We start from the raw sequence: 23,857 nt of genomic DNA, 5'->3' as shown, positions 1-23,857 counted from the left end.
CACGACACACCGCCCTCTTAGAAGAGAGTAGCCCCTGAGCCGTCAGACCCCCCTCCAAAACCCCACACGTCGTCTGTCGTAGTTCTGCAAGCTTTCCCATTCACACCTTTCAAAACCCTGAGTCGGAGACTCCATTTCGCATTCTCTTGGACCCTCTTGCAAGCCTTCTAGAGTCTTATCCACAAGCCCCAGATCTCTCCAGGCCATCACCTTCAACCAGTCCTCATAAGAGTATTCAATTACCGTCTCAAAAGGTTCCAACGTACCCTCCTTCTCTCCCAAAGCAAGAAGCTCCACTCCAACATAGCTGGGATCCCTTTTAAAGCGGTAACCCCGTCGAGCCCCCCAGAACAACACCCAGGAGCGTTCAATCTTCAAATTGGTGAGTACAGGAACCCTTGCCCGGGATTGTTTCTTGCGGGGTTTCATGTTGATGTCGCTGGACATGTTGAAGAAGCGGGATGTTTCAGAAGCTGAGAATTAAAGAGGTATTGCCTAAAAGAAGCGCGGGTTCTTAAATAGAGAGGAGAGTTTCGGGGCATTGCCTTCAGAGGGGTGGGGGTATTTATGGGTGGCCTTGTTGTTCAGGGTTTTATGGGTGTACACTTTCTGACGGATATGACGTAGGAATAATTAAGGAAATAACTCTACCTAAAATCACGCCCCCCAATTATGACGTAGGAATATTAATAAGCTTAGGGCATACGTCATAACAAAATAGGCCGCGCCCAAAAAACCCTACTATCTACTCTTATGTAGTTGAAGGCGCAGTATAGCTCTCATAGTCTGGTGGTGACGGAAGACCACCAGCCGTTTGAACAAGCCATTCAGCATCACCTTGTTGGGTTAAGTGCAGGCACTGTCAGAGCGCAGGGCGTCCTGCCTTTGAAAGAGTTTCCGAAGTGTCCTGATGTGCCCTTTAGCAATGCCAAACAGGTCTGTGAAAATGGCATCATTTCGCGGCACTTCAGACGCCATCTCACAGTCTAGCCGACCTGAAACGCCTGAGCCCGTTTTACCAGCAGGCTCCTACGGTAACCGTTTGAAGCAAGAGGTGGCGTTGTCAGTTTCCGTAGTGTAGCGGTTATCACATTCGCCTAATGCGCGAAAGGTCCCCGGTTCGAAACCGGGCGGAAACAGCCTACTGTGGGCTGGCCCTTTTCGTCATGCTTGCCCTCGTGGTTCCCCGGAGGCGGTGGGTGTCTTTTCTTCATTGGAGTGCCCGCAATCGATGCACTCAGAGCGTCCGTCCGTCGACAGGTTGAAATTGTAAACGCTGGTGTAGCCACTTTTAATTAAAATCTGATGATGATGATGATGATGATGTTGTTGTTGTTGTTCTTGTTGTCATCGTGGTCGCCGTCATTATTATTGTTAAAGTAAAGCAGTAGTTAGATTTGTTGCTACCGTAAGGTGTAGAAGACAACAGTAGGTATGGCGTGTGATATCAAAACATTCAGAATACTTTTAACCTATATAATTTATAAGCTTTGTAAAATAAACCCAAATATCTCTTTTGCGGGGATAAACGCTGTTCTGAGTAGTTTGTGACTTGTTTAATACCAAACAAAGCATCGCTATAAAAAATAAATAAAAAAATCACTGTAAAAGCGCTAGTTATTTTTGATCTTTATAGTTATTTTCTAGGCTCAGGTTGTTTTTTAGCGCTTATAAAGGCCTGAAATATTCTTAGTGGTTGTTGACTATAGGTCTTGATGCTTAAAAATGTTTTTTTGAGAGACCAAAAGGTTCTAATAAAAGTTTAGAGTAGAGAGGAGAGAGATCGTCTCCATCTTGGTTTCTATTTGAAATTTGATGCAGTGTCATTTTATTGGTTGGTTTTGATATGTTAATTGGTAACAGGGTGGCACAAAGGCCAGACCAGAACAATGCCTTACAAGCAGATCCGGCATGTGGCCATCAGTATAAGTATGAAGGTCTGGTCTTCAGCTCGACAGACTCACACTGACCTTTCGATTTAAGACTAAAGATCAACAATGTCCGGAAACAACATCAGCGATTCGATTTAAACGAGTTTTTAGGCAAGTCTTCAGATTATTTTCATTGACTCAGAGCGTGTTGTGTGCATGTATTGTAAATAAGGCTATAACATCTGTTTTAAGTTCTGTAAAATTATTTTTCAGCCAGTCAACAGGAGTTAATTCCCAACGCTGAGGAGATCATCTGGAACAACGACGGTAAGATTTTTGTGTTTGCGCTCATGGGTTCTTATGTATGGGTGTGTGTGGTTTTGAAGCGGCTCATTAGAGTTATGAAAACGTTTTAATATATAATAATGCCGGTCTCTTTAATTACACAGAAACTATCGAAAGGCCTGTGATTAATGTCTCCGAGGATCGACCAAGAGAAGTGGTTGTCCCTAGACAGGCTGTCTGCCGACCGGGTAAGAACTAAACCCCTGTTTGTTTGTATAACGTTTCTGTAAGATGTTTGAGTCCAGTTTTGTTAATTTAAAAAAATTATCCTGTCTAACAGTATTAAGAAACGTGGTTCGAGACAACGAAAGGCCTTCCACATCGAGGGCTTGTTTCGTTTTACCTTCGAGAACCGTAACCTTTCAAGAATCTGAAAGGCCGTCAGCCCCGGTATCTGATAGCTGTGAGTATATATCTGCAGCCTGTAAGAGGTTAAAGCTTTTTATAAAGCGGTGTGGTTAAAGGTTAAACATGTCTCTTACCTTCACAGCGGTGCAAAAAGCTAAACCAGCCGAAAAACATAAGAAACGATTATTCTGTGGAGGTAAGTAAGATCTTTCAAACTTTAATGTTTTTAAAAGAGCTTTGTTTGCCCGTTGAGGGCTAATATTTAAGCGATGGGTGACCGTTTCCTGTAGGGCGGGGGGTTCTGGGAAAGATCTTTAGAAGTCCGGACAGGTCTAGGCTTGTTTCTGGGGAACGTGTTTAGAAATGACCGATTGCTGTACCGTCTGGTTAGGAAGTAAAGCCGTCCGAAAGGGTTTAGTAAGTTGTTTGGCTTATATCCCGCTATTATACTTCTGTTTTAAAGTGGTTGTAGGAAAAGTCTTGAAGGTGTTCATTGTATTTAATATTTAAACAGATCGTGAAAACGTTTGTGAAACAGGAAGTCCCGGGATCAGGAAGCGTTTACACTTGGAAGGTTCGTTTAAAAATGAAATGTTGTTGTGTGTGTGTGTGTTTTATTAACAATATTACAGTTTTTAAAGAAACATTTAAGAAACAGTTTATTTACAGCGGCTTCTCTGTTTTACATTTATTATCAAGTCCTAATAAATATATTGTCTGTAAATAATAAGGCGTTGTAGTGAATGTCTAAGGCTATTTTCAAAGGTCTAAAAAAGCTAAAGGTTTTGAATGTCCTGGACATGTTGTTTTAAGTTTGATTTCTGTCGCCGTTTAAAGATGTAAATGTAATGTATATTTTTATTCTTCCCAAGACTCTTGGGATAGTCATTCTGTGAATGAGCTATTGAGGACAATTACCCCGTCTAAGTGGGATCAAACATCTTCCCCGGTGAGATCACCGAGAGGATCCCCCACGGTGGTCTTGGAGACCCCCCAACATCTACTCAGGCCACAGCCTTCTGGGAGTAATTCAACACCCCAGATTCAGCCTGCCGCATTGTCAGGCGGAACAAATACAGGCATCCAACAACCTCAGGGGTCGCCGTCAGTCAGGGCTGACACACCACCCAACGACGGCCTGGTTTCAACATCGTCCCCCCAGACCCGTTTCTTGGCTACAGAAACGCGGAACAGTACCCCGCGCTTGGCCAGGGTGTCACCGCAAAGGCCTTCTTGGTCTCCGTCCATGAGTATACGCTCGCTCCCTGCCTCCTTCGACCGAGATTTACCGGAGCGACCATCCTTTGAAGCTGAGCCAGGCCACCAGCCCCCGGAGCTACATCCTGAAGGTCGGCATGAGTTGCTACATACTTTGTTACAAAATCAAAGACTTGTGTTAGTGGGGCAAAACCTGGTGATAGAGAGCCAAAACACCCTTATTAATACCCTTACTAACGAATTGTACCGTATTTAATGTTTTAATAGACACAAAACGCCTTACTATTGTGGGTTGTTGGAAAAATAAAAAATAAATTAAAAAATGTCCTGACTTGGTAAAAGAACTCACAAACTAAAGGATTATGAACAAGCTAGGGCCCCAAAAAGACCTTCCCGAGAGAACATCCCCGGCCCTGTTGTGAACTCCTCTGATGTCCCAATGAACCTGGAACTATTACAAATGATAAATGATTTAAATAACCCCCAATTACCACCGATAGAATGTGAATTAACAGACTTACCGGTGAACCCCGACCTGTTACAGATGGTCAATGATCTAAATAACCACCTCCCACCGGTAGCGCTTATAGAGGTTCACCCCCTAGTTCACCCCGATTTGTTTGAAATGGTGGAGGCTTTGGAGGAGCTACCCCGACCAAATTCTGCCCCTATTATAAATGATTTGAGACAATTAGAACACAGGATGGCGGCAGAAGCAGCCATCACTATAGAGGAGGGTCTTGACATTAACCGGTTGGATATCTTTGAAGGACTTTTACAGGCTTTAAATGAGCCTCCTCAAAAAGGGGGTTTTGTAGATGTCAGCAGTGGGGGTGTTCGGAATGTGGAGGGTTCTGAGACTGATAAGGCTGTGGAGGTCATGCTCTGTGAGAATGTAGGGGGTGAAGGCTTTGTTCAAAATGATGATGTGTCCAAGAGTACCAGTGATCCCGTGATTATAGATAGACCGGCCTATAACAATTTTGAAATGATTCAACGTTTTAATTTTGCAGAACTTTTAAATTGTGACAATTATGCAGAAATATTTGTCAACATACACGAGGCCTTGCAGAAAATGCTTGAACAGGTTGCTGAAAGGGTCAGACCTCGAGATGTTGTACAGTTAGAACTCAGAGGGGATGATTTGTTTAGCAACCTATCTGTAATGCTGAGTGGAGATAATTTAGACGTCTGGCTAAAATCGAAGCGTTATTGCAAAGTAACGCAGCCATCATAGCTGATGAAAGTCTGTCTCTGGTAATGAATGTGGTTCGTAACCCTGAGGGTGGGGCGCTTAGAAGACTGTCGAAATGCTTGAAGAACGACATAATTAGGACCAAGCTCAGGCAATTAGTGGTGAGTTCCAGTGGGGACAATAAGCTCTGTTTTGCTTACAGTTTAATAAAACTACTCACCCCCGACATGCCTGAACCCCAAGCTCTGCAAGAAGCTTTAATGCTTCATCAGAGGGCCGGCTTAAACTCTCAACAGATGGTTGCCTTTTCAGACATCACCAAGTTTGAGGAGTTGTTGTCTTTAAAAATTGTTGTGTGGTACCGTTGTGAGGTAAAGGAAGTATTTGTGAAATTTCAGACACATCCTGAAACCCATACACAGACACTGTTTCTCTTCCTAAGTGATAGTCATTACTTTGGAATAAAGAGTTTGACGGCTTTTTTGGGTTGTTCGTATGTTTGTCATTGGTGTTATAAGGCCTTCAATGATAAGCTTAAGCACCGATGTGACGGTTACTGTAACGTCTGTTTCAATCCGCAATGTCGTAAGGGTTTGGCCCCTACCATCCGATGTAAAGATTGCTTAAGGATTTGTCTCTCAGCGTTCTGTTTTTCCGAGCATAAGGTACAGAGGGCCGCTACTGAGGGGGTTAAAAAACTGAGTTATTGTGATCAAACTAAATATTGCCCGCAGTGTTGCCTCCAGTACCGTTTTCATGAGGTTAAACCACACAAATGTCTGGAGCCGAGATGCAGGATCTGTAATGCTGATTTAACCCCGGGGTCCGAACACCAGTGCTTTATTCAGCCGGTTAAAAAGGAGCCGCCGCACAACCGTTATGTCTTTTTTGCTTTTGAATGCAGGCAAGAAAACGGGGTCCACGTTGCTAATTATATACTCTGTATTGACATGTTGGATCGTGAGTGGTCAGCTAGCGGTGAGAGTTGTGTCAGGGATTTCTTTACGCGGTATCGCGGTCCAAAATACCTCAATTACACATTTATTGCCCACAATGCTAAGGGTTATGATTCTTACATTTTGATGAAGTATCTGGTGGAAAATGGGGTGACCCCAAAAATAATAGCTCAGGGTAGCAAGATCATGTGTTTCACCGACGAAGCTTTCAACTAACGTTACATAGACTTGTTAAATTTCATCCCCATGAAATTGAGCGCTTTGCCTAAGGCTCTGGGTTTTGAGGCTCAGAAGAAAGGTTGGTTCTGCCATTTTTTTAATACTATGGACACTCAAAATTATCGAGGGTCCTACCTGCCCGCCACTTATTATGGGGTTGATACTATGATGTCTCATGAGAGGGAGGAATTCTTTAAATGGTACAATACGGTTAAGGGAGGTGTTTTTGATGACCGAGAAGAGATGGCTGCTTATTGTAAAAATGATGTGGTGATCCTTAAAGTAGCCTGTGTGCGTTTCCGCGCCGAGGTTATCAACACATCGGGTCTCGACCCTTTGCAAAGTGTGACCATAGCGTCTCTCTGCATGAAAATGTATCGGTCCAATTTCTTGCAGAAAAACACTATAGCGGTCACCACTTCTGACAACTATCGTGCTAGACAAAAGAACTTTTCGACTGTCTCCATACAGTGGCTGGAATACCTGAGTGCCCGGGATAACATCTTCATCAGACATGCTTTAAATCAAGGGGAAGTCAAAATGGGGCCTTACTACTTAGACGGTTTTAGCGACGTGTCCGGGCGGCGTACCGCTTATGAGTTTGCAGGTTGTATTTAGCATGGCTGTCCTCAGTGCTTCGACCCAAACACCTTTAACCCCGTAACACAAAAACTCTGCAGTGATATGTACTATGATTTCCAGGAACGAATTGAAACTTTAAAAAACACCTATGGTTTGAACGTGCTGGTGATTTGGGAACACGAGTGGACGACCCTGAAGCAACAGGATGCGGGGGTACAACGGTTTATGGAAACCTTGGACTTTCCTGAACGTCTTGAGCCCCGGGATGCGTTATTTGGGGGTCGTACCAACGCCCTCTGTTTACATTATGAGGTAAAGGAGGGTGAGAGAGTAGATTACTATGATTTCACCAGTCTGTACCCTTATGTCAACAAGACCAAAATGTACCCGGTGGGGCGTCCAACCATTGTTTATCGTGACTTTCTCGAAATCGGACATTACTTTGGTTTGATCAAAGTCACCATGTACCCTCCTCGCGAGCTGTTCTTACCCGTGTTGCCTTACAGGTGTTCGGGAAAATTGATGTTCCCTCTGTGTAGAACGTGTGTGGAAACTGAAAATAAAACTACCTCTTGTCTGCACAGTGATGAAGAGAGAGCGCTGACGGGTGTCTGGTGTAGCATTGAGCTTGACAAGGCGGTGGAGAAAGGTTACAGAGTCGGTAAGGTGTATGAGGTTTGGCATTTTTCTGAAAAATCTGATACTCTTTTTGCTGATTACATTATGACCCATCTGAAAGGGAAACAGGAGGCATCGGGCTATCCCTCATGGTGTGTTGTCTCCGCGGCCAAAGAGCGATACGTTTAGCAATATTTTGAAAAGGAAGGGATCCGTCTAGAGCTGGGGAACATAACTGTAAACCCCGCCAAGAGACAAATGTCCAAACTGATTTTAAACAGTCTGTGGGGTAAGTTTGGGGAAAGAAATTACCGTCTAAACACAACCTTGATTAAAACCCCTGAACAGTTTATAGAATTTATGTTTTCCAAACAACATGCAGTATCACACTTTCAATTCTTAAATGACCATGTGGCACAGGTCCAGTGGAGGGCCCCTAAAGATTTCCCCACCAAACAGGGGAACGTTAATGTTTTCATAGCGGTTTTTACCACGGCTTACGCCCGGCTTGAACTGTACAACTTAATGGATCAGTTGCAGGAACGCACGCTCTATCATGATACTGACTCTGTAATCTTTGTCACCAGGCCAGGGGATTGGGTCCCTCCCCTCGGGGACTACCTTGGGGAGTTAACGAGCGAACTAGATCCTCAGGACCACATAGTGGAGTTTGTTTCAGGGGGTCCTAAGACTTACGCATACAGAACGGCTGCGGGTAAGACCTGTATGAAAGTTAAGGGTTTCACTCTGAACCATTGTAACAACAAGCTCATTAACATCAAGTCTCTGACGACCCTGGTAGAAAGTTTTGTAACCGAGAAAGACGCGCCTCCTCGTGAGATTATTACAGCCGGAAATCAGATCTATCGCAATAAAAAGGGGTACACGTTGGAAAATAGATCACTAAACAAACGGTTCAGGGTGGTGTACAATAAAAGAGTGTTGAAGACTGATTATACCACTCTGCCTTATGGATATTAGCGGTGGTTTTGAAAACAAACTTCAACACCCTTTCTCCTGTATTATAGCCGGTCCCTCCAATTCGGGGAAGAGCTATCTTATAAAGAACATCATAGAAGATGTGGACGCAACCGTGTCCCAAGCTCTTGACAACATAGTGTGGTGTTTCACTTGCTGGCAACCTCTCTACGATGATTTGGCTTCGAAAAAAAATAATCTGAAATTTGTGCAAGGTCTCCCCGCCTCGTTGTGTGACGATGACTTGTTCCCGCCCGGTCAAACTAATCTAGTGATCCTTGATGACCTGATGGAGCAGGCCGGTGACAACAGTGAAGTGGAAAAAGCTTTCACAAAGTACACTCATCATAGGAATTTAAGTATTATTTATTTAGTTCAAAATCTATTTTTTCAAGGTAAAAAAAGCCGCACTATTAATTTAAATGCCAATTATATAATTCTTTTTAAAAACCCCAGAGATAAACTACAGGTCACCGTCTTGGCTCGTCAAATGTACCCTAACCAGACCAAGTTCTTTTTGGAGGCATTTGAGGATGCCACCAAAAAACCCTACGGGTACTTGATTGCGGACTTAAAAGCACAAACCCCAGAAGACTTTCGCCTCAGAACAGGTTTGTGCCCGCCCGATTGGCCGGCAGTGTATGTGCTAAAGAAAAGGAAATAAATAAGAATGTCTGTTCGGATTAAAAGAAATCTGCCGCTTTTGCAAATGTTATTTGAGGGGAGCCCGCGCCATAGGAAAGCTGTGCTGGCAGGGGCCCCCTCGGATTTGATCGAGACCCTGTGTGAAATAGCTTTTAACATCTTACGCGGTTATATACCCCTAACCCCTTCTCAACATTCTAAACTCAAAAAACAAAAAGCGGTTATCAAGATCATCGCTAATAAGAAGTATTCTATTAAAAGAAAAAGAAAGAAGATTAATCAAACCGGGGGTTTTATAGGACCGCTGTTGAGCCAATCCGTGCCTTTCCTAACCAGTCTTCTAGCTTCCAGAGTGGGTTAATAATGGAATATGCTCAGAAAATGTTCTTGATCCCTCAGGAGCAGCTTGAGAAACTGAGAAAAAATGTTGTCGGGCCAGAGCCCATTAGACAAACGGCCGAAAACAACCTGGACTCTGAAATGAAAGCTATACAGGCCAGGGCCGATTTAAATCAGTATTCCAAAGCCCAGTTGTATACCAACACGTTACAGCGCTACCTCCGTCTGGTTAGACAGGGTGAAAAAGATCAAAACATTTTAACTTTAACCATGGCCTCTCAAGAAAATGGTTCTGGGGCTGATGCGGGGGGTACGGTTGATAAAGATGTTGCGGTGACCGAACCTGTTGAGAGTTCAGAGGGAGATGTTGTAACGGATGTTTTGAGAAACATGCCGGCCAGAAGCAAAAGACATGCACAATATATCCTGCACAAAATGGTTCAGAAACCGCGGGTAACGGCTTGGAATGAACAGGGTGAATTTGTTTTTAAAGGACAACTGATCAAAGGTTCACACATGTTTGATTTGTTGAAGAGTGTCACTAGCACTAATAAGGTACCCGATAGTCGCCGACCTGTAGGCTGGAATGCTTTCCTACAGGCGATGGCCTGTCTGAACATGCCCCAATCCACAGTTCCTAACCAGGTAACGCGACAAAAAATCCGTCTGTGTAAAGAGGTGGAGCCTGATCTGACTCCGATATCTCATTACTCTGACCGTGCTGAGCGACCATCCTCAGGATCTATCCATCGTTGGGAAGCTTATTAATCTCATGTTTTTATTTGTCTCCCCTGTAAATAATGACCCGACAAACAATTTTATTTTTTATTTTTTTTATTTTCAAATGTTGTACATTTATTTATAACATAACCTCTGCTTTGTATAAGAATTGTGTTGAATAAAAACAAAACTAATGATTCAAAGGCTGTTTTCATTATTTTTTCACCTTAACATGCATGACATCTTTTAAAATCCTCACAAGAACACCCCATCTGTATACATGGCTGGCTAGGGTTGTAAGTCATTGTGTTATAAGGGGGGGTCCACAGTGTCCTGACAAACTCTGCCACTTTTTTATCATTTTGGCCTAAATCCTCACTGTACAAGGCCATAATATCGGGGTATGACCTTCCTTTAGATCTATGATATAAGAAAAACACACAGTGCTGACCACAAGTGAAGGTCTGAAGACTTTGTACTTGACGACCGCTGTAAATGGTTTCTTGACAGTTGTTGAGCAGAAAGTTATTGATCTTCCGAGGGAAAGGTCTGAAATCCGGGGGGTTTGCATAGGAATCAAAAAATTCACCACGGTGGTCCTCCCTTAGATAAATAGCCAGCCAATGTTCTCCGGGCATATTTTTAGGGTGTGTGTTGATTATGTACATTGCAGGTAAATTCTTGATCTTAAATTTAGGCAGCTGATCGCAGGCGTAGACTCCTTGAAACAGTTTCCGTGAGCCGGCCAGGGCATTCATGATGTGGTTGAGCTCTCTGGTGTTCATTTTAATAATAATCATACGGAACGTTTCTCCTCTGATTCACCTCAATAATGTTGTCAAACACAGCATACACGACCATATTTACAGTGTGTGGTAGAGGCTGCTTGAAACGCATCTCCAAACGCATATTGCCCGTCATCATCAGTGAAATATGTTGTCCACACTCTTCGTCAGGGGTCAGGTTGAAACCGTACAGGGTGTAACCGCTGCAGTATTCCCGGCGATCGATCAGCAGAGTTTGATCCTTGAGATGGCGACCCGTAGCCAGTACTAGACTGTAATATTCACGAACCGCATTGCCGTTTTCAAAGTCAGGTTGAAAAGGTCTGGATGGAACCTGCACACCATCGACGTACAACGCTATAAATTCCGCGTTATAATGTTTAAAGTTAAAGGGGTTCTTGTTGTAAACCCCGGTAAATGCATCATTATCCACGAGACCTATAATAACCTGTTTTGGGAGCTGTCCTAGAAACAGATTTTCCTGGTTCATCACCCGTGTCCCTGCGGGGATACTGTGGACTTTCATATAGACTCTTTCGATCGGGTACTTGGCGTTTGCCGTCATTAACGCCTGCGCGTGTCCTAGTTTAACCGCCGGGGAGACGGACACTTTTTTCACAAACAGCGAGGCCGATAATATGGTCAGTTTATATTGTTCAGTATCAGGGGTCATCAGACAAAAAGCACTTTTACTACGGATCATTTTAATTTTAATGTCTACCCCGTTGAGCATGAGTTTTTCTTGGAAAAATATGTCTGCATGGATATGCCCCATTAGCTCAAAGGTCCTCCCTTCTGTTGAAGAGGCCGTTCTTTTTTGCAAACCCTTATTGAGTCCCTCTGGATCCTTGTCGTCCATAGCTTCCGGGATGTCTTTGACGAAAGGCTGAACTGTTTGCTTAGGGTCTCCTCATTATAATTAAGGATACACTCCATCATGGCTCTATAGGGGTAAGTATTGCTGCTTTGACTAATGAGCCGATCTCCCAGGGTCACATCCACCTGTGAAAATTGATGACCCCAGCGTTGGCCGTCTTCTCGACTGCATCGCCATCCTAATCAGTCACTTTACAGTTCATTAAAATAAATGTGTTATTCAAATCAATATAATCCTCGCCATTGCCAGCTATAAAAAACTCCAGAGGGGCCGTGTCTGAAATTGCAGAAAGAGGGGGAATCTCTACATATATGATCTTATCTATACTCGTTTGAGTGTATGGAACTGTAAACAGATCCAGTTCTGATTTGACGCATTCTTCCGATAGACTGTGGACAAAAGACATGTTTAAAAGATGTATCCTGAGGCTCTATTTTTCTTTCTTTGAGACTTTCTTTTTGCAGGTTTTTTCTTGTGCTGCTTCCTTCTCCGAGTGTTTCCACGATATGTTGGAGAATGAGAGATTCTTCGTTTTTTGTTAGCCACGGATCTTCGTCGCCCTGGTGGACACATGCTGTTTCTTCTTTTACCCCCCCTCCTCGCCATTACCATGAGACCCGAACCCTCCTGATGCTCATGGCTAGCTGCCCGGTTCATAACATTGGTGAACACGTCACTAACAATATTTTTAGCCGCTGATTTCAAGTGGGGTCTGGCTATAGCAAAGCCTCTCTTAAGCAGGGGTACGGCCATTCTAAAGAGACCATGAAAGAGTCCTCCTAGACCGGCGCCATACATTGTGGGGGCTCCTACAAAACCGGGCAAGCCGTTCCCGGCTTGCATCTTGTAATAATCCACATAGGCGCTAGGATCTACATAACCCCTCGAGGTAGCCATTTTAATAATGTACAAACTGTTTCAGGGGTCGAAAATGTAGTTTGACAATAACTTTACTGAAGCGGAAGGGTACGTTGATATTCTGATCCGATTTTACTTCGATCGTGATGTTGTCAAATTGGGTCTTTGAGACTGGTACGTAGTGTGGCTTGTCATAAGTAATTGTGACCATGTCATTGCTTTTACCTTTAATAAGTACATTTCTCAAAAGGGGGACATAACTATCCCCGACCCTCTGGTGGGTTATGATATCCGTATACACATAAAGAGTGTAAAAGCCGCCCCACCACTTCTGAGAACCTGCTCTCTGTGTCAGAATAGATCCCAAATATACGCCCCAGTTGGCCGCTGGTTTGAATGCTAATACCTGGTTTTGACACCTTGTACACTCTGTTTTTAATAGGGTTGTAATATAGCTTGATGTTGGGGGTGCCTTCTGAGAACTGTTTATGCATCTCATCTAATATTTTATCCACATTGTCATAATAACCTCCTTGTATCGTGAATGTCCATTGACTCTTTTTAACATCATCAAAAATGGCGAAGGTGGCATCCTTATCTTGTAATACAGCCCAAGTGTAAGGATACTGTATTTCCGCCAACCCCACTTCCCACGACCCCCTTAGATCTATAGATTTTCCAAATTGTACCGTGTAACTGGATATTTCATTTTTAGGGTATATATCGAGAGAGGCGTTACTGGGTAGAGTCACGTAGAAGCCTCCTGATTCCATCTTGAGTATCGAAAGTAATGCCCACAACACACCCGCGGGCAAGTTGTTATAAGGATTGAATATCGCAAACCTGTTGTTCCGGGACCCAACTATTGAACTTTTCAGGCCATCCAAGCCATTTCATCAACACATATTTTTTCCGGTTCTGGGTTTTTTCAGCTAATATCTTTTCAACTCTGTATACACTGTCTTTACCCACAATAATTTTTTGTAACTCGGCTTCGTAAAACGTTCCTTCTATATCCTCCCCGTCATAGTCTTTTAACCGGTACACGGGTGGGTCTCTAGCCAACTGTTCGGTAACTGTAAAATATTCGTCAGAAAATGTTTCTTCATAACCTTTGGCAAAAGTACTCCTTAGCTTTGAAACGCGAACCACATCACCGATGTTGAACTTATAAGTAGTTTTTCCCTTCTTAATAAATGGTCCGTATAATTTTTTATAGACCTTAAAAGAATTACTTTGATCAACATCTATAGGCTTCATTTTAATACTGGTGTGATACCCTTGGTTGTAAGCATCGATAAAATCCTGAACTTTATCAAAATACTTGAACGTGTTGACCGCTGTAAAATATCTCCACATTTTGGTCTTTATGGTGCGGTTAAACCTCTCCACTACCGATGCCCTAAGCTCATTACCGGTGGTGAAATGATGTATTTTGTGTCTCTTCAGTAGATTCTGAAATTCTCTGTTGAGAAACTCTTTTCCTTTATCAGTCTGCAGTTTTTTAGGACATCGACCCTGGGACAATATATCCTCAAAGGCCCTTGTCACCGCCCGACCTGTTTTATTATGTAGAATGCGAGCCCAGGCATATTTTGATAACACATCGATACACATCAACATCAATTTGTGACCATTGTTATGTTTTGATAAATTTGACATATCGACTAGATCCATTTGCCATTGTGAGTCTATGTCAGTTGCATATACGCGGTTTCTTTTAAAGTTAATCCTGAGAGGTTTATGTAAGGTATAGGCGTCTTGTTCCCGTAACCATTCTGAAACAACCACATCATTAACCTTCACTCCGGCCTCAGCGAGTCCTCTTTGAAAACCCTTCTTACCCGCCAAACCCCCAATCTTGGCTGGGTTGTAGTATAGTTCCTGCATTTGGGGAGCTTGCCGAGTCATTCTGTCAAATAACCACACAGACCCACACTATGCGCAAAGTTTTTATACAAGGTTTTTTATTCAACTTCAGGAGAGCAGATACCCCTTTTAAGACATTTGAGAAAAGTATAACATACACAACAATTTTTTCTACGGTCCAGACAAAATGAAATCAGATGATTGGTTACTTGATCTATATCAACAAATATACCTGTTTCTTTATCTTGTAGGCACACACCTCAGTTACATATGTAAATAAAACAACATTATGACCTATTTTAAAATTAAACAGAGGTGTATTAAACAGGCTCAGTAAAAGGTCATACAGATGTTGATGAAATGGCCTAATATCATTCTTGGCCCCCTTGAGCCCTTCATCCCAGTGTTCGTACCCCCCGGTCTTTGTTACAGCAGCCATTCACTTTTCCAGGTTTGAAAGTTGATCCTCATCGATGGTTAAATCTGTAGAGAAAAGGCTCGCGTTGGCTACTTTTCTGTCAAGCACATGGTGTAATAGCGCTCTCAGGTTAGCTGCAGAGTGTTGATGACAGAACCAGTTGCAGAAGCAGTCCAGAACATTCCCCATGTTCAAAGTCCCTTAGTTCAGGTCAGAGTCTGAATCAGTGGCGTAGATGTCGAATTCTTCGTCGCTGCCCCCAGCTTTAACTTCTTTACGGAAGAAATAAGCTTTTAGCTTGCCAGCGGTTTTTCTACTCGGCTCATCCAGGTCATTGAGCAGCTGCCCAAGTTTCTCTATTATAAACGGCTCCTTTTTCAGCTCCAGCAAAATCTCATCTATGATTTTCTGGACTTGTCCCACAGTGACATGTATGTGGGAGTAAGAGAGCGCCTTGATTAGTGCCGGTTTCAGCCACGGTTTGTTCAGTCTTCTGTAAAACACGTTGAAATAGAACAGGAAATAGTAACGGTCTGGTTCAAACAAACAACTGTGTCTCAACTGACTGGGGTGATTCACTTCACACCCCCGACAGACTTCTTTCAGAGCTCGGTCGATGAGAGCACTCAGAATATACACCAGGGTGCTTTTAACCACTCTGCTTACTTGGTCACATACCCCGGGCATAAATCCTGCGTCTTCATCACGCCCCCGGGACAGTCCGATGCTCATTGGGTCGCCTGGTGGTTTGTGGGGTGTTTCTCCATCCATTGGACTGACCCCCTCCTGAGACGCACAGACGGTAGACAGTTCGGCAAAATCGAGGCCCTCCATGAGCTCCAGAGGCTGGGGATCCCCGAGACTCATTTGGACATCCATCGCACCGCATGTTGTTTCGTCCTGAGGGACCGGGGTCTGAGGTCTTGGAGAGTAACCACAGTCAAAGGGTTCCAGAGTGTATACAAAATCTGGGGAATAGAACCAGGGGTGATCCCGGGTTTGAAGAGGCCTGTAGAGCCTGTCGACGTCCGCAGCTTTCGGGTAAGACATTCTCTTTAATTTTAAACCATGAATGAATTGTTGCACCTTTTATCCTATCTCTTCACTACGTCACGACACACCGCCCTCTTAGAAGAGAGTAGCCCCTGAGCCGTCAGACCCCCCTCCAAAACCCCACACGTCGTCTGTCGTAGTTCTGCAAGCTTTCCCATTCACACCTTTCAAAACCCTGAGTCGGAGACTCCATTTCGCATTCTCTTGGACCCTCTTGCAAGCCTTCTAGAGTCTTATCCACAAGCCCCAGATCTCTCCAGGCCATCACCTTCAACCAGTCCTCATAAGAGTATTCAATTACCGTCTCAAAAGGTTCCAACGTACCCTCCTTCTCTCCCAAAGCAAGAAGCTCCACTCCAACATAGCTGGGATCCCTTTTAAAGCGGTAACCCCGTCGAGCCCCCCAGAACAACACCCAGGAGCGTTCAATCTTCAAATTGGTGAGTACAGGAACCCTTGCCCGGGATTGTTTCTTGCGGGGTTTCATGTTGATGTCGCTGGACATGTTGAAGAAGCGGGATGTTTCAGAAGCTGAGAATTAAAGAGGTATTGCCTAAAAGAAGCGCGGGTTCTTAAATAGAGAGGAGAGTTTCGGGGCGTTGCCTTCAGAGGGGTGGGGGTATTTATGGGTGGCCTTGTTGTTCAGGGTTTTATGGGTGCACACTTTCTGACGGATATGACGTAGGAATAATTAAGGAAATAACTCTACCTAAAATCACGCCCCCCAATTATGACGTAGGAATATTAATAAGCTTAGGGCATACGTCATAACAAAATAGGCCGCGCCCAAAAAACCCTACTATCTACTCTTATGTAGTTGAAGGCGCAGTATAGCTCTCATAGTCTGGTGGTGACGGAAGACCACCAGCCGTTTGAACAAGCCATTCAGCATCACCTTGTTGGGTTAAGTGCAGGCACTGTCAGAGCGCAGGGCGTCCTGCCTTTGAAAGAGTTTCCGAAGTGTCCTGATGTGCCCTTTAGCAATGCCAAACAGGTCTGTGAAAATGGCATCCTTTCGCGGCACTTCAGACGCCATCTCACAGTCTAGCCGACCTGAAACGCCTGAGCCCGTTTTACCAGCAGGTTCCAACGGTAACCGTTTGAAGCAAGAGGCGGCGTTGTCAGTTTCTGTAGTGTAGCGGTTATCACATTTGCCTAACGCGCGAAAGGTCCCCGGTTCGAAACCGGGCGGAAACAGCCTGCTTTGGGCCGGCCCTTTTCGTCCTGCTTGCCCTCGTGGTTCCCTGCAGGCGGTGGGTGGCTTTTCTTCATTGGAGTGCCCGAAATCGGTGCTCTCAGAGCGTCCGTCCGTCGACAGGTTGAAATTGTAAACGCTGGTGTAGCCACTTTTAATTAAAATCTGATGATGATGATGATGATGTTGTTGTTGTTGTTCTTGTTGTTCTTGTTGTCGTCGTAGTCGCCGTCATTATTATTGTTAAAGTAAAGCAGTAGTTAGATTTGTTGCTACCGTAAGGTGTAGAAGGCACAATAGCTCTGATAGTCTGGTGGTGAAGGAAGACCACCAGACGTTTGAACAAGCCATTCAGCATCACCTTGTTGGGCTAAGTGCAGGCACTGTCAGAGCGCAGGGCGTCCTGCCTTTGAAAGAGTTTCCAAAGTGTCCTGATGTGCCCTTTAGCAATGCAAAATAGGTCAGTGAAAATAGAAACCTTTATCTCACAGGCTGGCCCACGGGAAACGCCTGTGCGTGTTTTATCAGCCTGCTTCGATGGGAGCCATTCGAAACGCCAGGACGGGTCGTTTTCCGTAGTGTAGTGGCTATCACGTTTGCCTCACACGCGAAAAGTCCCCGGTTCGAAACCGGGCGGAATCAACCTGCGGTGCACTCGTGCCAGTGCCATGTTACCCGTCGCCATCTCTCTGCCCCAAGGCCGGCCGTCGTTTTCTCTTCCTCGGAGTGGCAAGAAATCCTGACCTTGAGAACAAACGGTCGCAGAAGGGTAGCTTTGCGAGGCGCTGGAACTCACACTTTTAAAATCGATACATGTTGTAGCTGTTACAATACGACCGTAGCAGGATCAGCGACATTGCTGTTACTCTTATGTAGTCGAAGGCGCAGTATAGCTCTGATAGTCTGGTGGTGACGGAGGACCTCCAGCCGTTTGAACAAGCCATTCAGCATCACCTTGTTGGGCTAAGTGCAGGCACTGTCAGAGCGCAGGGCGACCTGCCTTTGATAGAGTTTCCTAAGTGTCCCGAAATCGGTGCACTCAGAGCGTCCGTCCGTCGACAGGTTGAAATTGTAAACGCTGGTGTAGCCACTTTTAATTAAAATATGATGATGATGTTGTTGTTCTTGTTCTTGTTGTTGTTGTTGTTCTTGTTTTTCTTGTTGTCGTCGTGGTCGCCGTCATTATTATTGTTAAAGTAAAGCAGTAGTTAGATTTGTTGCTACCGTCAGGTGTAGAAGGTACAATAGCTCAGTGATTGTCTGATGGTGGCACAAGACGAGCAGCAGCTGTTTGAACAAGCCATTGAGCATCACCTTGTTGGGGTAAGTGTAAGTCTTGTCATAGCTCAGGGCGTTCTTCCTTTGAAAGAGTTTCCAAAGTGTCCTGATGTGCCCTTGAGCAATGCAAAATAGGTCAGTGAAAATAGAAACCTTTATCTCACAGGCTGGCCCACGGGAAACCCCTGTGCGCGTTTTACCAGCCGGCTTCGATGGGAGCCATTCGAAACGCCAGGACGGGTCGGTTTTACCAGCAGTCTCCAACGGTAACCGTTCTAAGCAAGAGGTGACGGTGTCAGTTTCCGAAGTGTAGCGGTTATCATGTTCGCCTAACGCACGAAAGGTCCCCGGTTTGAAACCGGGCGGAAACAGCCTGCTGTGGGCCGGCCCTTTTCGTCCTGCTTGCCCTCGTGGTTCCCCGGAGGCGGTAGGTGGCTTTTCTTCATTGGAGTGCCCGAAATTGGTGCACTCAGAGCGTCCGTCAATCGACAGGTTGAAATTGTAAATGCTGGTGTAGTCACTTTTAATTAAAATCTGATGATGATGTTATTGTTGTTGTTGTTGTTGTTCTTGTTGTCGTCGTGGTCGCCGTCATTATTATTGTTAAAGTAAAGCTACCGTAAGGTGTAGAAGGCACAATAGCTCTGTGATTGTCTGATGGTGGCACAAGACAAGCAGCAGCTGTTTGAACAAGCCATTGAGCATCACCTTGTTGGGGTAAGTGTAAGTCTTGTCATAGCTCAGGGCGTTCTTCCTTTGAAAGAGTTTCCAAAGTGTCCTGATGTGCCCTTGAGCAATGCAAAATAGGTCAGTGAAAATAGAAACCTTTATCTCACAGGCTGGCCCACGGGAAACGCCTGTGTGCGTTTTACCAGCCGGCTTCGATAGGAGTTATTCGAAACACCAGGACGGGTCGGTTTCCGTAGTGTAGTGGCTATCACGTTTGCCTCACACGCGAAAGGTCCCCGGTTCGAAACCGGGCGGAAACAACCCGTCCCCCATCTCTCTGCCCCAAGGGTGGCTGTCGTTTTCTCTTCCTCGGAGTGGCAAGAAATCCTGACCTTGAGAACAAACGATGTAAGAAGGGTAGCTTTGCGAGGCGCTGGAACTGACACTTTTAAAATCGATACATGTTGTTGCTGTTACAATACGACCGTAGCAGGATCGGCGACATTGCTGTTACTCTTATGTAGTTGAAGGCGCAAAATAGCTCTGATAGTCTGGTGGTGACGGAAGACCACCAGCCGTTTGAACAAGCCATTCAGCATCACCTTGTTGGGCTAAGTGCAGGCACTGTCTGATCGCAGGGCGTCCTGCCTTTGAAAGAGTTTCCGAAGTATCCCGAAATCGGTGCACTCAGAGCGTCCGTCCGTCGACAGGATGAAATTGTAAACGCTGGTGTAGCCACTTTTAATTAAAATCTGATGATGATGATGATGATGATGTTGTTGTTGTTGTTGTTGTTGTTGTTGTTCTTGTTGTCGTCGTGGTCGCCGTCATTATCATTGTTAAAGTAAAGCAGTAGTTAGATTTGTTGCTACCGTAAGGTGTAGAAGGCACAATAGCTCTGATAGTCTGGTGGTGAAGGAAGACCACCAGCCGTTTGAACAAGCCATTCAGCATCACCTTGTTGGGCTAAGTGCACGCACTGTCTGATCGCAGGGCGTCCTGCCTTTGAAAGAGTTTCCGAAGTATCCCGAAATCGGTGCACTCAGAGCGTCCGTCCGTCGACAGGTTGAAATTGTAAACGCTGGTGTAGCCACTTTTAATAAAAATCTGATGATGATGTTATTGTTCTTGTTGTTGTTGTTGTTCTTGTTTTTCTTTTTGTCGTCGAGGTCGCCGTCATTATTATTGTTAAAGTAAAGCTACCGTAAGGTGTAGAAGGCACAATAGCTCTGTGATTGTCTGATGGTGGCACAAGACGAGCAGCAGCTGTTTGAACAAGCCAGTGAGCATCACCTTGTTGGGGTAAGTGTAAGTCTTGTCATAGCTCAGGGCGTTCTTCCTTTGAAAGAGTTTCCAAAGTGTCCTGATGTGTCCTTGAGCAATGCAAAATAGGTCAGTGAAAATAGAAGCCTTTATCTCACAGGCTGGCCCACGGGAAACGCCTGTGCGCGTTTTACCAGCCGGCTTCGATGGGAGCCATTCGAAACACCACGACAGGTCGGTTTCCGTAGTGTAGTGGCTATCACGTTCGCCTCACACGCGAAAGGTCCCTGGTTCGAAACCGGGCGGAAACAACCCGCGGTGCACGCGTGCTAGTGCTTTGTTATCTGTCCCTGTAACGCGGCCGGCCATCGTTTTCTCTTCCTCGGAGTGTCAAGAAATCCTGACCTTGAGAACAAACGATCACAGAAGGGTAGCTTTGCGAGGCGCTGGAACTGACAGTTTTAAAATCGATACATGTTGTTGCTGTTACAATACGACCGTAGCAGGATCGGCGACATTGCTGTTACTCTTATGAGTAGATAGTAGGGTTTTATGGGCGCGGCCTATTTTCTTATGACGTATGCCCTAAGCTTATTAATATTCCTACGTCATAATTGGGGGGCGTGATTTTAGGTAGAGTTATTTCCTTAATTATTCCTACGTCATATCCGTCAGAAAGTGTACACCCATAAAACCCTGAACAACAAGGCCGCCCATAACCTGTTGTTCTTGTTGTTCTTGTTGGTCAACTGTAGAGTGTGAATGGGTCGGCTCTTCCTGTAGTGTTTGGGGGTCTTTTTTAAATATACATGTAATGGTTTAGTAAATCTAAACCGTTATAAGATCAACAAGTTCTGTTGTCTGTAATGGTCCCAGGTCTTAACAATGCCAGTTTTGAATAGTGCGTTTATCATATTCACACTGTCTCTGTCTGTCTCTCTCTCTCTCTCGCCCAATCATTTTATAAGATCAACAAGTTCTATTGTCTGTTATGATCCCAGGTCCTAACAATGCCTGTTTTGCATAGGGTACTTATGTTATCCACACTGTATCTGGCTCTGTCTCTCCCCTCAAATTTAATTAAAAATAAAATTAAAAAAGAGGGTGTGTGTGTGGGTGTTTGTGTGTATAGGTTAATTGTTTTTGTAAAAAAAAAAAAAAAAAGCTGTGGTTATATTTTATCTCTCACATAATGTGTTCAGTCGTTTTACTTAAATACATTCTAGGGTCTTAAAGCTCATAAGAGTTAGACTTAAGATAAGGATATGCTTTTAAGGTATTTTAGCAGTCTCAATCCCTGATGATAAGGAATCGTTTAAAAAATAAAAACAACTGATCACTCAATGCTAAATAGATCACAACACTCAAGGCTAAATCACTCACACCATGGGTGGCGGGGGTGGGCTCAGACAACAGTACGTATGGCATGTGGTATCAAAACATTCAGAATACTTTTAACCTATATAATTTATAAGCTTTGTAAAATAAACCCAAATATCTCTTTTGCGGGGATAAACGCTGTTCTGAGTAGTTTGTGACTTGTTTAATACCAAACAAAGCATCGCTATTAAAAAAAAAAAAAAAAACACTGTAAAAGCGCTAGTTATTTTAGATCTTTATAGTTATTTTCTTGGCTCAGGTTGTTTTTTAGCGCTTATAAAGGCCTGAAATATTCTTAGTGGTTTGTTGACTATAGGTCTTGATGCACAAAGGCCAGACCAGAACAATGCCTTACACGCAGATCCGGCATGTGGCCATCAGTATAAGTATGAAGGTCTGGTCTTCAGCTCGACAGACTCTTACTGACCTTTCGATTTAAGACTAAAGATCAACAATGTCCGGAAACAACATCAGCGACTTCGATTTAAATGAGTTTTTAGGCAAGTCTTCAGATTATTTTCATTGACTCAGAGCGTGTTGTGTGCATGTATTGTAAATAAGGCTATAACATCTGTTTTAAGTTCTGTAAAATTATTTTTCAGCCAGTCAACAGGAGTTAATTCCCAACGCTGAGGAGATCATCTGGAACAACGACGGTAAGATTTTTGTGTTTGCGCTCATGGGTTCTTATGTATGGGTGTGTGTGGTTTTGAAGCGGCTCATTAGAGTTATGAAAACGTTTTAATATATATTAATGCCGGTCTCTTTAATTACACAGAAACTATCGAAAGGCCTGTGATTAATGTCTCCGAGGATCGACCAAGAGAAGTGGTTGTCCCTAGACAGACTGTCTGCCGACCGGGTAAGAACTAAACCCCTGTTTGTTTGTATAACGTTTCTGTAAGATGTTTGAGTCCAGTTTTGTTAATTTTAAAAAATTATCCTGTCTAACAGTATTAAGAAACGTGGTTCGAGACAACGAAAGGCCTTCCACATCGAGGGCTTGTTTCGTTTTACCTTCGAGAACCGTAACCTTTCAAGAATCTGAAAGGCCGTCAGCCCCGGTATCTGATAGCTGTGAGTATATGTCTGCAGCCTGTAAGAGGATAAAGCTTTTTATAAAGCGGTGTGGTTAAAGGTTAAACATGTCTCTTACCTTCACAGCGGTGCAAAAAGCTAAACCAGCCGAAAAAAATAAGAAACGATTATTCTGTGGAGGTAAGTAAGATCTTTCAAACTTTAATGTTTTTAAAAGGGCTTTGTTTGCCCGTTGAGGGCTAATATTTAAGCGATGGGTGACCGTTTCCTGTAGGGCGGGGGGTTCTGGGAAAGATCTTTAGAAGTCCGGACAGGTCTAGGCTTGTTTCTGGGGAATGTGTTTAGAAATGACCGATTGCCGTACCGTCTGGTTAGGAAGTAAAGCCGTCCGAAAGGGTTTAGTAAGTTGTTTGACTTATCTCCCGCTATTATACTTCTGTTTTAAAGTGGTTGTAGGAAAAGGCTTGAAGGTGTTCATTGTATTTAATATTTAAACAGATCGTGAAAACGTTTGTGAAACAGGAAGTCCCGGGATCAGGAATCGTTTACACTTGGAAGGTTCGTTTAAAAATGAAATGTTGTTGTGTGTGTGTGTGTTTTATTAACAATATTACAGTTTTTAAAGAAACATTTAAGAAACAGTTTATTTACAGCGGCTTCTCTGTTTTACATTTATTATCAAGTCCTAATAAATATATTGTCTGTAAATAATATTGCGTTGTAGTGAATGTCTAAGGCTATTTTCAAAGGTCTAAAAAAGCTAAAGGTTTTGAATGTCCTGGACATGTTGTTTTAAGTTTGATTTCTGTCGCCGTTTAAAGATGTAAATGTAATGTATATTTTTATTCTTCCCAAGACTATTGGGATAGTCATTCTGTGGATGAGCTATTGAGAACAATTACCCCGTCTAAGTGGGATCAAACATCTTCCCCGGTGAGATCACCGAGAGGATCCCCCACGGTGGTCTTGGAGACCCCCCAACATCTACTCAGGCCACAGCCTTCTGGGGGTAATTCAACACCCCAGATTCAGCCCGCCGCATTGTCGGGCGGAACAAATACAGGCATCCAACAACCTCATGGGTCGCCGTCAGTCAGGGCTGACACACCACCCAACGACGGCCTGGTTTCAACATCGTTC

At 44.1% G+C, this 23,857-nt stretch overlaps 4 non-coding genes across 4 annotated transcripts; all 4 read left to right on the top strand.

Annotated features, from left to right (window-relative positions):
- Positions 1-1,066: 1,066 nt before the first annotated feature.
- Positions 1,067-1,139, top strand: trnai-aau (transfer RNA isoleucine (anticodon AAU)). Its single transcript has one exon. It is a non-coding gene; the product is annotated as a tRNA-Ile (tRNA).
- A 15,879-nt stretch (positions 1,140-17,018) lies between these two features.
- Positions 17,019-17,091, top strand: trnav-aac (transfer RNA valine (anticodon AAC)). Its single transcript has one exon. It is a non-coding gene; the product is annotated as a tRNA-Val (tRNA).
- A 2,192-nt stretch (positions 17,092-19,283) lies between these two features.
- On the top strand, positions 19,284-19,356 carry trnav-cac (transfer RNA valine (anticodon CAC)). Its single transcript has one exon. It is a non-coding gene; the product is annotated as a tRNA-Val (tRNA).
- Positions 19,357-20,537: 1,181 nt separating this feature from the next.
- On the top strand, positions 20,538-20,610 carry trnav-cac (transfer RNA valine (anticodon CAC)). Its single transcript has one exon. It is a non-coding gene; the product is annotated as a tRNA-Val (tRNA).
- Positions 20,611-23,857: the final 3,247 nt, after the last annotated feature.

This window comes from Amia ocellicauda, chromosome 11 (genome assembly GCF_036373705.1).
Source record: "Amia ocellicauda isolate fAmiCal2 chromosome 11, fAmiCal2.hap1, whole genome shotgun sequence".
NCBI lineage: Eukaryota > Metazoa > Chordata > Actinopteri > Amiiformes > Amiidae > Amia > Amia ocellicauda.
This window is presented reverse-complemented; position numbering and strand designations above follow the sequence as displayed.